The sequence below is a fragment of the Panthera pardus genome, unplaced genomic scaffold (assembly GCF_024362965.1).
Source record: "Panthera pardus isolate Hobbes unplaced genomic scaffold, ASM2436296v1 HiC_scaffold_27, whole genome shotgun sequence".
Taxonomy (NCBI): domain Eukaryota; kingdom Metazoa; phylum Chordata; class Mammalia; order Carnivora; family Felidae; genus Panthera; species Panthera pardus.
In genome coordinates this window covers 19,168,297-19,181,277 of record NW_026526843.1, presented here as the reverse complement: position 1 = coordinate 19,181,277, position 12,981 = coordinate 19,168,297, and the positions used below count along the sequence as shown (strand labels likewise).

Sequence of the window (12,981 nt, the reverse complement as noted above, 5' to 3'; positions counted from 1 at the left end):
AAGCCCCACATCAGGCTCTGTGCTGACAGTGTGGGACCTGCTTGGGATCCTCTCTCTTCCTCTCTCTCTCTGCCCTTCCTCTGCTCACTCTCTCTCTCTCTCTCAAAAATAAATAAATAAACTTTAAAAAATAGAATGAGGAAAAGTAAGGAGACTGTTGGAAACCGAACTGAGCTTTCAACTTGCAATGAGCTCTTGGCACTTAATGGAACACTGAAGTCAATGCTCTTCATGGTGTAGCTAATTATCACCTATACCAAATCCAACAGGTGAGCCACTTCTCAGATTTGTCTTGCAAGCTTGGCTTTTTCTTTTTTGTTTTGAGGAGAGTTATTACTTTCCTAGCACTGAAGAAAATGACCAAGGTTAATGCATACAAAGTCAAGCTAAATTTGTACTAGAGATACTATTAAATTTAAGTAGACCATAAAAAAAAAGTTAAGTAGACCATGGAACAAAATAGAGTTCAGAAGGAGTCTCAGGTATATATTGAATCACAGAATATGATAAAAAGTGATGCCACAGATTATAGGAAAGGATAAATGATTTGGTGGCTGGTGCTGGAAGAAAAATCAAACTAGGTTCCCATCTAACAATCTGTATGGAGGTGGATTCCCAATGGTTTCAGGAATCATTATGAAAGGAAACAATAATAACATCAAAAAGGAAATTACAAAAATGTTTTTTTATCTTGGAGTAGGGAAGAATTTCTTATAGAAGAAAATCTTTGTTTTCTCTAAACCTAAAGATGTCAAGTGAAAATTAATACATTTGATTACATTCAAATTAAAGATTTCTGTTTAGTGAAAGGCACCATCAATAAAATTAAAGACAGATGGTGAGATGGGAGAAAAAAAGTGCAATATCTAAAGCCAACAAAAATTAATATTTTAAAAGTATCACAAAAAAGATACAAAGCCTAATAGAAAAATGGGCAAAGGATAAATGAACAAAACATTTATTAAAAATGAAACCCAAAAAGCAAGCATATGAAATGCTCCAAGTCATTAATTAATGCAAATTAAAACATCTATGTGATATCAGTTTACACCTGTTTTCCTGGAAAAATTAGGAAGCTATAGATTACCAAGTGTTGACAGAACTGAGGTATTACAGGAATCTTCATGCTTTGCTGTGGTAGCATAGACGGGGCCAGCCACTTGGAGAACAGTCCAGCACTACTCAGTTAAATTAAGTCTACACAGTGACCTGGCTATTTTGCTTTTGTATATATGTTTGTATGTAGGTATTTGTGTATGTATATGTGTATGCATACACATACATATAAAATTTTAACTTATACACATGTTCATAGCAGCATTATTCATAATAGCTAAAAAGGTGGAAACAATCTAAATGCCCATCAGCTGATGAATAAACAAAGTTATTGTATATCCATATAATGTAATATTATTTAGCCATAAAAATAAAGTACTGATTCATCCTACAACCTGAATGAACTTTGACAACATTATGCTAAGTGAAATAAGCCAGACACAAAAGGACAAATACCGTATGATTCTATTTATATGAATATCGAGAAGAGGCAAAGCCACAGAGAAAGAAAGTAAATTAATGATTATTTAGTGCTACAGGTAGGGGGAGATGGTACCTGGTTGATAATGGGTATGGTATTTCTTTTTTGAGTGATGAAAATGTTCTAAACTTAGATTATAGTGATGGTTATGCAACTCTGTGAGTATATTAAAACCATTGAATTATGTGCTTTAAATGGGTGAGCTTGTGGTATGTGAATTATATTAATGATAAATCTGTTATTTAAAAAAGGAAAGAATGAATGGATGCACGAATACATGAAATAAATAAATAAAACTATAAGCAGGGCTTTGTATGGACTTATGATAAGAATGTGCCCAGAAGAGGGTGATTAATTCAATCTTCTGCCAGTGGTATCTGCCTCCTTTTCTCTGGCTGCTAATCTTCCTGGATGTTGTAGATCTTTTGAGCATATTATCTTCTCCTTTGACTTGCTCCCATTCACATGCTGGGCCTGGGTTTGTCCTTGGTCTGAACCACCCTGCAGATCCTGTAGGCGAATCAAAGCCTCTTGCAGGTAGAGGAAGTGGTAGACAACTTCTGACATGACTTTTGATGCTCCTCACTTCCTGGTATTCATGATTTTATGTAATCTTCTCCCCTTTGAGTATGGGCTGGGCCTAGGAACTTCTTTATATCCAATAGAATATGGCAGAAGTTATGGGATGACACATGATTAGATTACAAAAGACTGTGACTTGGGGCACCTGGGTTGCTCAGTCATCAGTTAAGTGTCCAACTTTGGCTCAGGTCATGATCTCCTGGTTTGTGGGATCCAGCCCTGCCTGGAGCTCTGTGCTGACAGCTCAGAGCCTGGAGCCTGCTTAGGATTCTGTCTCTCCCTCTCTGCTCCTCCCACACTCACGCTCTGTCTCTGTCTCTGTCTCTGTCTCTCTCTCTCTCTCAAAAACAAGTAGACATTAAAAACTTTTTTTGAAAACCTGTGATTTGTGAATTTCATCTTGATAGCTCTTTTCTCTCTGTCTCTCTTTTTCTCTTTCTCATTGGTACTATCTCTCGCCATTGTACTTACTACCATGTTGTGAGATGGCAAGTAACCAAGAGATGCATCTAGTCAACAGGTTATGAGGAACTCAGGCTTCACTCAAACAATCTGGAAGGAATGGAATTTTGGTCCCTACCATGTGAGTGATCTTGGAAGAGGATCTTTCCTCAGTTGAGCCTTTATATTAGACTGTAGCCCCAGCTAACACCTTGATTGAGATAGCCTTGGTAGGGAATCTATAGCAGAGAATGCATCTAAGCCATGCCAGAACACCTGATCCATGAAAACTGTGAGATAATAAATGTGTTAAGCCATTAAGTTTTGGAGTAATTTGTTATGCCATAGCAGAGCAGTTATAACTAATCCAAAGGATAAGACATGTTAAACATGATTTTTCCCTGTCACCAGAACTTTGGAACCAAACTTCCCTTGTAGTTGGGTGGGGCTAGGTGTCTGGCCCCATAAAAAATTAATTTGGTTATTTGTTTGTATAGTTCAAAACTCTCCCTTGACTTTCCAATAATTTCAGGGTAAAATCCAAAATAAGTTCTTACTGTAGCCTACAAGACCCTCCATGATCTGCTCCATGCTGCCCTTTCGGACTCATCCTACTCTCTCTCCCCTTCACCCTCTCTACTCTGACCACACTAGTATTCTTTCTGGTCACTGAATCAAGTATGTTTTCATTCTGGGGGCTTTACCCTTTGCTTTTTACATTTAGAAATTTCTTCCCCCAAAACATCTGCAAGACTCACTACCTCCCTTCCTTCAGTTCTTTAATCAAACATCACCTCCTCAAAGAGGTCTTTCCTGACAATCGCTAAAGTAGGTTTCAAGTCTCAGTCTATTCCATTCTGTATACCTTATTGTAATAGGACTTATCATCATCTACAACTGCATGCACTTACTTGTGTATTTGTTCTGTCTCCTCCCTCTAGAAGGTCAGTTCCATGAAGGCAGGGACTTTGTTTTGTTTGCTACTATATCTCCAGTGCCTGGCACCTATAGCTAGATGAGGAAAGGGGGTATTAGAAGAGATGACAAGTCACTTCCCAGAGACTGCTCTAATTTGAAGCAGAAAGGGGGAGGTTTTGGCAGCCAGATAAAAACATATGAGTATTCAGAGAGCCCCAAATCTGCCCTGTGACCTCCAGGAATTCCTAGGGAATGCCAGGGTATGTACCATAGGGGTAAAGAGTTCTCAACAAATCTCTCACCTTAACTGCAAAACTAGTTCCATTAAAAAGGCCCTTCAGATGACTACTCAATAGATTCCTCCTCTTATGTGGCTAGAAAATATGTTCTTCATGAGGTCTATTTTTTCTAAGTTTTTTCTATTTGCATTTTGTTCTTTCATGTCCAATTATCATGCATAGTTTAACTGCATGATTTAATTAACTACCAAAATGCAAAAGTACAAAATTTTATGTATAAATAATTAGTAACACAGGCAAACTCTTGTTACTTTAGAATGAACAGCTGGTAGCTAATTGTGCTCACAATTACCTAATTGCAGGTTTAGCAACTTTTGGACTTGTTTTATATTCAAAATAGTTTCCATCTTCTTTAATTTAAAAAATTGTTCTAAATTTAAAGGAAGAGTACATCTAAGTGAAAGGTTATAATATGATTTTGTAAAACATGCAGAAGAATACTATGTGGAATAAAATCTAATTAGAACACAAATTGATGTTCCATTGAGAGTAGACAAAATTGAGTTTCAGACTTTGTTTATTGTCACAGTTAAAAGAATCTGTAAGATTGACAAAATCCAATGGGAGAAGATGTGAAAACATTCACAAAAAGTTAAAAAAAAAAGAAAAACAGAAAAAAAAACACTGTAAAGTAAATAAATGTATTCCCAATGGTTCTATATATCTTGGGGACACAAATGAGGAAAGAACAAAACAAAAATAGGTTAGGAAAGGGAACTAAAACACACACACACACACACACACACACACACACACACAACCCTGTAACTCTGATAAGTATTTTATTTTGAAGCCCCAAGTAAGCAATGTTGGGGGAAATAAAACATCTCGTTTCTCTGTGTTGTAGCTAACCACTGGATGTCTCATTCTGCTAGCAAGTCAGGAAAAACAACATGGCAGCATGTATGATCACAGCCTTTGACACAGTCATCTCCTTCCTAATCGTAATCACAAAAGAGAAAAAAATCTAAGCATAAAGCTACTTATTATAGTTTTACACACTATATGAATGATTTCAGAAATGAAGCATAGTAAAGTGAATATTGCAAAATAAATAAAGTTACAAGATTTTATTAAATAGGCAAAATAAAAAAGACTGCCTCATTCAATATTCAGGGTGTTTTCAGAAAGTGGTTAAAACCAGTTTAAAAGTTTATGTCATTTCTTATAATGAATCCTCTACTTTGATGTAAGAGGAACAAGAGTTAATGAACATCTTGGTTTAGAGACAAGTTTTCAGCAATTTTATTTATTATGGTGACTATTGTTTATGGTCAATAAACTTCCTAATTAGCATTAATTTAACTCAATTCATTCAATACTTTGAATGAAACTGAACCAAATATATGTCAATGTTTGACTTTTAAGACTAGCATGCAAGGGCACCTGGGTGGCTCAGTCAGTTAAGCATCCAACTCTTGGTTTCGGCTTGGGTCATGATCTCATGGTTTCCTGAGTTCGAGTCCCACATCGGGCTCCAAGCTGACATTGCAGAGCTTGCTTGGGATTCTCTGTCTCTCTCTCTCTCTGCCCCTCCCCTACTTGCGCTATCTCTGTCTCTCTCAAAATAAATAAACTTAAAAAAAGAAAAAGAGACTAGCATGCAGATGATTCTTTTAAATCCTGCTATGTTTTAGACAAATCATATATTTGGGGCCTAGCTTATCTGCCAAAGAAGAGTCCAAATTTAAACAACTATGTATGTATACATTATCTATATCTCTACCTACTGTCAACTCGAAAGAAAAACTATACCCCTTTCATAAATTCATGCTCTCATATTATCTACTAAGTATGTGTGAAGGAGAATCCCTTTTTTCTCCAGGGATTTATTTGTAACCATACAAATTCAGCTGGTGGCTTTAATTCTCAACTCAGTTTGATTTTAGAAGCACATATTGACTATCTACTATAGACAGAGCAACATATTTTATCAGGAACACTTCATCAGAAATATTTTAGCAGCAACATTTCAGAAGTATTTCCTCAGAGAAATACATAGGTTGTTAACATTAGAATTGCTACTTTACATACAATGTATTTAGATTGGGGATGTTGGTATTTACATATTAATCAAATGAAAGGCACCAGTGTTCACCACTACCCCCTCCTCCTGCTTTCCAGTTTCTAGTCAAAATAAACTATTTTGAAATTGAAGGGAGCATCATTTTTCCAGATGCTTGATATAACTGTGTCCTTTTGTTGTCCACATTCTAAACTTCCCCTAAGTTCATTTGTTGCATCTCCTTAATTAACCACTCCCATCCACTTTGTCTAGCATTGATTTTTGTTCTTCTCTAACTACCTTTAGAATCTATCATCTGTAATACATATGTTTTTGTGTAGGATTATCTACTTATGATTATAAATATTCTCTAAGACTTACTTCTCTAGCCAGATAGTAATTTTGCAAGAAATGGGGACCAGGCCTACTATTTCGATGCTTTTTTACTGTTGAGAACACAACATGTCATAAGAACACAAGAAGTAAATGTGGATTGATTGCTTGATAATGCTACAGAATAATCTGCAAATAAACTGAAAGCAACTGATACACATATTAACTTCTTGAAATTCAGTAAAAGCTATAATCAGTCATTTAAAACTGCAGCCAAGTCTCAGAAATCCTGGAAGACATGGGGAGTTGTCCTAAAATATTTAAAAGTTGAGCTTAAAGAATATTTTCAAAGATAGTCACTTCCCTTATTTCTACATTTACCAGCAAAAACAGTTACCAGGAACCTATACCAAGATAGAGATAGGAATGACATGCAAACAGGATGCTACTCACTTGGAAATGAATGATTTCAAATTTACTTTTAAGACTTAGCTGTGTTCACCTATGTCCCTTCCCTACCTACTCCCTCAAATGCATTAGTAAAGGTCATCTTGAAATCTGCCAAATATGAAACTTTAGTCTTTGTTGGCTTGATTTTGGTGAATTCAGAATGTCTAAATGAAGAATTTATAATATATGACTGTGAAGGAAACTCATGGCTGATCAAGTCAAATAAATCTCTTGGGGAGCTTAATTTAGTGTTTCTCCCTTGAAGGAAAATGACCAAGTCCTGCCTAACATCAGCCCCAGGGAAAGACTTCAGGATCAGGAAGAAGGATTTACAAATTCTTAAAATTGCCCTCTGTTTATACTTTAATTTTGACGACTCAACAATTCCTTTAAATTCTGCTCAGTACCTTAACCAGAATGCTTCCATACTGAAAGAATTAAGTGGAAATAGCTTCTGGCTGGAAAATACAAACAAGTTTCAGTTATCTTGATCACTGAGAACTAGAGAACAAGGCCCACCCTTCCTGGAAAACAAGCAATTAGCTTCTTGGATTTGTGTGGCTAGTTGAAAATAGTTAATGAACTTGCTAATATTCACTGCCTGTTGAGAAATTAGCTGATTCCCCAGCCCCACAGTTACATGGTGATGGGTGGAAGCTCTTGGGTAGGTTGTTTCAGCACTTCTGGATCCCACCAGTAAAAAAATCATTAATAGTCTATGAGAGAGAGAGAGAGAGAGAGAGTGAGAGAGAGCATTCAATATTAACAAACATCTCCAAAACTGTAAGTTTCCCAGTACATACAAACAAGGCCCTTAAAAACAGTGCCTTAACATAAGTTTCAAGTCTTCTTCGGGGGCTGATTTCTTAAAACCTCATAGCTTTACATTCTGTGGAATGCAATCAGCTCCACCTTTTAGCACCCTGAGTTTTGTCCTGCTTTTACCAGAATTGACTATTTACTTACACCTAATACTTGATAATGGGCTAATGTGCAACATTGATCTGGGGGACTGGATAGTGTTTGGTGTCAGGCCAAAGAGTAGAAAATGATTCCCTTTGAATGTTTTCAGATTGTATACTTCCTTACTGATGTGATAAAATAAGCTCCAATTTAGATGGCCCTTCTGGATAATGTTGTATGTTGGTTTGTTGTTGAACATCCACATATCTCTTTTCAACTCTAATTATTTGTTTATTTGAACTACTCTTGGCTATGGTCAGTGGTGAAATGTGAAGGGCTAATTTCAGCAGATGTTTGAAGCCAGGTCCGCAGGGAGCCTCTATAAGGACCCCTGTGTAAGATGAGGGGGAAGGGCCTGGAGGTCAGGGTCATAGGTAAATCAGCATCAGTTTCCAAAGAGTGAAAGCAGAATTAAACCAGAGACAGGCCAGGGTCTGGTCCTGGGAATTGAGGAAGAAAGATGGCACACAGGGAGTGATAAATTTGGAATAGAACACAGGAGATGATGACACAGGGAGTTAAGGACTGAGTAGCTGAGAGCAGAGAGGTGTTAAAACAACATCTAAGTATGCGGATGGGCAGAGAACAGGGCCAGATCAAACTTGATGCTTACTTTGTACCTTCTGGAAAATGAGGTACAGGAAGGAGAATGTGTGTACTATTTCCCTGCTAATTATTGTTACCCAGATACTGTCGACTTACAATTTTGGAAGCATATCTCCTTGATCACATAAACAAGTTGAGAGGAGAATGGGTCCTCCATCCATCCACATGAGTGTATGAGTCAGCAGCACCTTGGCGCGTGAAGGGTCCTCTGAGCATTCATTTCCATGCTCATTTCCTGTGGAACATCTCAAAAAGGACCCTTGTCACTTTGTTCATTTCAAAATAGATTGATCTGCATCTGAGAGATGTATCTATCAAATAGGGACAGATGATCCATCAGCTGATTTGTGAGTTATTAAGGCAACTAGGACCACATAAATACAAACAGTATTCAAATGAAGGTAACCTTTTTGTGCAAAAGGTCCCTGCCAATTAAAACTTGTGAAAGTTGTCTTTGTCCCCTTGTGGAACAGCATGGCTGTTCAATAGGTGCCAGTCTATTATGTTGAACTTTAAATTGAATATTCAAAATATTTACATAATACCTCTTCAAACTAAATTGAAAACTTCAAAAATACATATATTCAAATTACACTCTCATTGTGTGAAATTAGAGGACATGGACAAAAATGTTATTTTTGTTGGAGAGTAAGTGACCTTTTCATGTAGTAATTTCAAAGGGTCGCTTAATCAACAGAGAGATCTCTTGGGTTATCATTTGTGCTTTTTACCAACATTACCCTAGCATTGTATTGGTAACTGTGAAGAGTATACATTGTGCTTTTTGAAAACAGGAACTAATAGGAATTGTTTTCCATATAAATAATACATCAGAAAGAAAACATAGTCCTTTTCATTATTATTTGTCAAGTACTTTAATCATTTTGGACAATTGAACATACATCATCTTTGTCTCTTTTTTATGATTATAAAAGCAGTGTGTATCTTTGTAAAAAAAATAAAAAGTTTGACTAACCAGTTTAAAAACACATAATCTCATCAGGCAGAAGCAATCATGATACTGTCTTGGTACATTTCCTTTCATTTGTATTACTTTTACATAACTGAAACCATGTTGTGCACTTAATTTTATGCTGTTTTTAGAAATTAACATTATAATAAGTTTATTCTTCATATTACTAAATAAAATTATACAACCTGATGGTATGGAGATACCATAATTTATTTAAACATACCCCTACTGTTGTACAGACTTGTCGAATCTTAAGTTGTGTACCTGAACCTAATGTAAAACTGTGTGCCAACTATGCTTCAGTAAGAAAATACCCCTATTTTTAACTATTATTGAACACTTAGGTTCTTTCTACTTTTCCCTATTACATGTGATAATCGTCTGTGCATAAAATGATTGCATTAGAATAAGGTCAAAGAAATGGTATGCATAGAAGTATTTCCTTAGTGTACAAAGAAGTGGAATTTTAAGGTCAAGAAAAGTTATATAGCCCTTGATAGACACTGCAAATTGTTTAACTAAAGATGGCTAAAAATTATTTTTCAAAATGACTAAATTCTTCAGTTAAATTTTTCTCTGGCAAGTTCAATAGAATTTGAATAAATTTGAAAGGAGCCATTTTACTTATAATTGAGCTTTGTTTTTATCTGTTAGTCCTGGACTTTCTGATATCAAATAACCGATAACCTAATACATATGAAAATACTTCTAGAATTACAAACAGTCAGAGTTTGGAGGCATCTTGGTGAGCATCTCATGTTAACTCCTTTTATAGGAAGAGATTTCAGAAGCAAAGTGATAGGGGCAAGGGAATAGACACAGTTGAGACTAAGCTTAAGTCTCCTGAATCGCAGCCCAGTGTTCTCACTGCACTGTGCTATATTGCAGGGTTTCTTTTTAAATACTAAAAATACCCACAATTTTCCTATAAACCTTGACCAAGACAGCCCATTAGCACCACTCTGTTTCAATACAGAAAGTCAGATTTTTTTAATGTTTATTTATTTATTTTGAGAGAGAGAGAGAGAGAGAGAAAGAGAGAAGTAGAGAGAGAGAATCCCAAGCAGGCTCCGCACTGTCAGTGTGGAGCCCAACAAGGGGCTTGATCTCATGAACCATGAGATTATGACCTGAGCCGAAATCAAGAGTCGGATGCTTAACTGAATGAGCCACCCAGGTACTACAGAAGTCAGATGCCTTTCTTACTATTCACCTAAGATTTCATACAGCAAGATATCTGGAATGGATATACATGATTTTTCACTTTCTGATCCTTTTTTGAGGTGTACCTTACAGTGTGTTCACTTTTCTCTAAGTATGTTATACTCAAACCCATTTAGAAATTATGTATTTTAGAGCATAGAGAAGTTGAATCACGATGTTTTACACCTGAAACTAATGTAACATTATGTGTCAACTGTACTCAAACTTTAAAAACTATTAAAAATTAAAAAAAATCATATATTATATAGAAGCAAGAAATCTCTAACTCAGTAAATCAACTATGATACAAAAGCATTCTCTCCTCTGCATACATGGAAAATGGTCTCTATCCTCACTGGAAAATGAAATGCTATATGTTTTATATTTTAATTAAAAAATAATTGCATCCACCTGAAAATTGAAAGAGTAAAAGATGTCACAAACAAAAATTCAATCAAAGAGACAATAAATGGGTACTTATAGACTATAAAACAATGAAAACCAATACAGTTAACATTAAATCTATGAAATATATCTGAAGAAGTATTCAGAGGTAAATAGATGACTTTTAATATTTTTAAAAAGTGAAAATAAAATTGATGATATTTTAGAAAGGAAACATTAAATCTGGAGGCCATTGTTGGAAATGGTGGGGTAATAGCAGCACTCTCAGGTAATAAGGCAGGGATAATGATATTTGTTATGACCATGGGCCCCAGAATCGGGTGGTATGCACTCAAATTTCAACTCTATCACATTCATAGTGGTATGATGTTGGGTAGGTTATTGAACTTTTCAGAAATTTAATTTTCAGATCTAGAAAATTTCTGGATAACATTCTCCGTAAAGCGTCAGATACTAATTTTTTTTAATTTTCTTAACGTTTATTTCTTTTTGAGACAGAGAAAGACAGAGCATGGACAGGGGAGGGTCAGAGAAAGGGAGACACAGAATCTGAAGCAGGCTCCAGGCACCGAGCTGTCAGCACAGAGCCGGACACGGGGCTCGAACTCACGGACTGTGAGATCATGACCTGAGCCGAAGTCGGATGCTTAACCGACTGAGCTACCCAGGCACCCCACTAAATATTTTAGGCTTTTGTGGTTCGTTTAATAGTCTCTCCCAACCACTTTATTCTGCCATTGTAGCACAAAAGCAGAATAGGCAATATGTAAATAATGAGTGTGGCCATTGGGTGGGGGTAGAATATGCTACCTCAAAATATCCCAATTTAGCATATTGATTATTTTGAATTAAGGTTACTTAAGGAACAGCCAGTACAAGGAGGACACTCTGACCCTCCTTTGTCTCCCTGAAAACAGGAAATAAATCTTCCATGTGAAAGGTATGCTCCCTGCACCAGAAAGAAGAGAGGCATCCTTATCATCAGAGATAGGGAATTTAAGGGGGAGAAACCTGTATAAATAAACCTTGTTACTTCCTCACTAATTTACTACCTCAAGCCCAAACCTCTTTGTCTTGTCAGTTCTTCACAAATTTATTGTTTCTGTGTCTAAAATGTATAAAAGCTTCCGGCTTTGCTCACTTTTTTGAATATCATATTTTTATGAGTTCCTGTGTACACAAAATTGAATCTGCTTTCCTCCTGTTAATCTTTCTTATGCCAATTTAATTATTAGATCAGCCAAAGAATGTAGAAGAGAAGATGGGAAGTTTTCCTCCCCTACACTATGTTCCATTTGTCTTCACTAAAATTTTATTTACAAAAACAGGCAACTACAGGCAGAATTTGGTCACATGTTGGTTGTGGTTTGCTGCCCTTTAAATCACAGTGTTTCATGATAATTTAATCAAATATAATAGTCTGTGAAGTGCTCTACAGAGAAAATTAGGATAGTATAGAAAATAACTACACACACACACACACACACACACACACACACCAACATTGCATTCTTGGGTGAAATCCCACTTGGTCATGGTACATAATCCTTTTTATATGTTGATGAATTCAGTTTGCCATCACTTTGTTGAGTTTTTCTTTGCATCAATATTCATGAGGAATATTGGTCTGTAGTTTTGTTGTAATGTATTTATCTGGTTTGGGTATCAGGGTATAACACTGGCTTCCTAGAATGCATTGGGAATTGTTCCCTCCTTTTCTATTTTTGAAAATTCAAGAAAGATTGGTATTAATTCTTTAGACATTTGGTAGAATTCAGCCATGAAGCCATGCAGGTCTGGCTATTCATTGGGGGAAGTTATTTGAGTTATTAAATTCAATCTCTTTACTTTTTAAAGGTCTGTTTAGGTTTCCTATTTCTTCTTAAATCAGTTTCAGTATTTTGGGTCCTTCCAGAAATTTTTCCATCTCATCTCAGTTATCTAATTCGTTGGTATACAATTGTTCATAGTATTCCTTTATAAACCTTTTTATTACCCGTCAGACCAGTAGTAATGTTCCCTCTTTCATTCCTGATTTGAGTCTTATCACATTTTCTTGGTCTACTTATCCAATAGTTTGTCAATTGTATTGATTTTTTCAAAAACCCGACTTCTTTTAATAGTTTCCCCTGCCCCTTCTCTGAGTTCCAAATCTCTGCAACATGCAGCTGGAACAGAGGCAGAATGACGGTAGCCTGCCTTTCCTGGGGAGAAATCAGGCTAGGGCTGATTCATAGTGATCCTTTGGTCTTGAGTGGTCCTGAGC

At 36.2% G+C, this 12,981-nt stretch overlaps 1 protein-coding gene across 2 annotated transcripts in view; it reads right to left on the bottom strand.

The window, feature by feature from the left end:
* The window catches only part of PASD1 (PAS domain containing repressor 1), a 114,401-nt gene extending 110,429 nt beyond the window's left edge, over positions 1-3,972 (bottom strand). For both annotated transcript variants that reach the window (XM_019435784.2, XM_019435786.2), the window contains exon 1: positions 3,472-3,972. The gene's annotated coding sequence lies outside the window, so the exon portion shown is untranslated. The remainder of the gene's footprint in view (positions 1-3,471) is intronic.
* Positions 3,973-12,981: the final 9,009 nt, after the last annotated feature.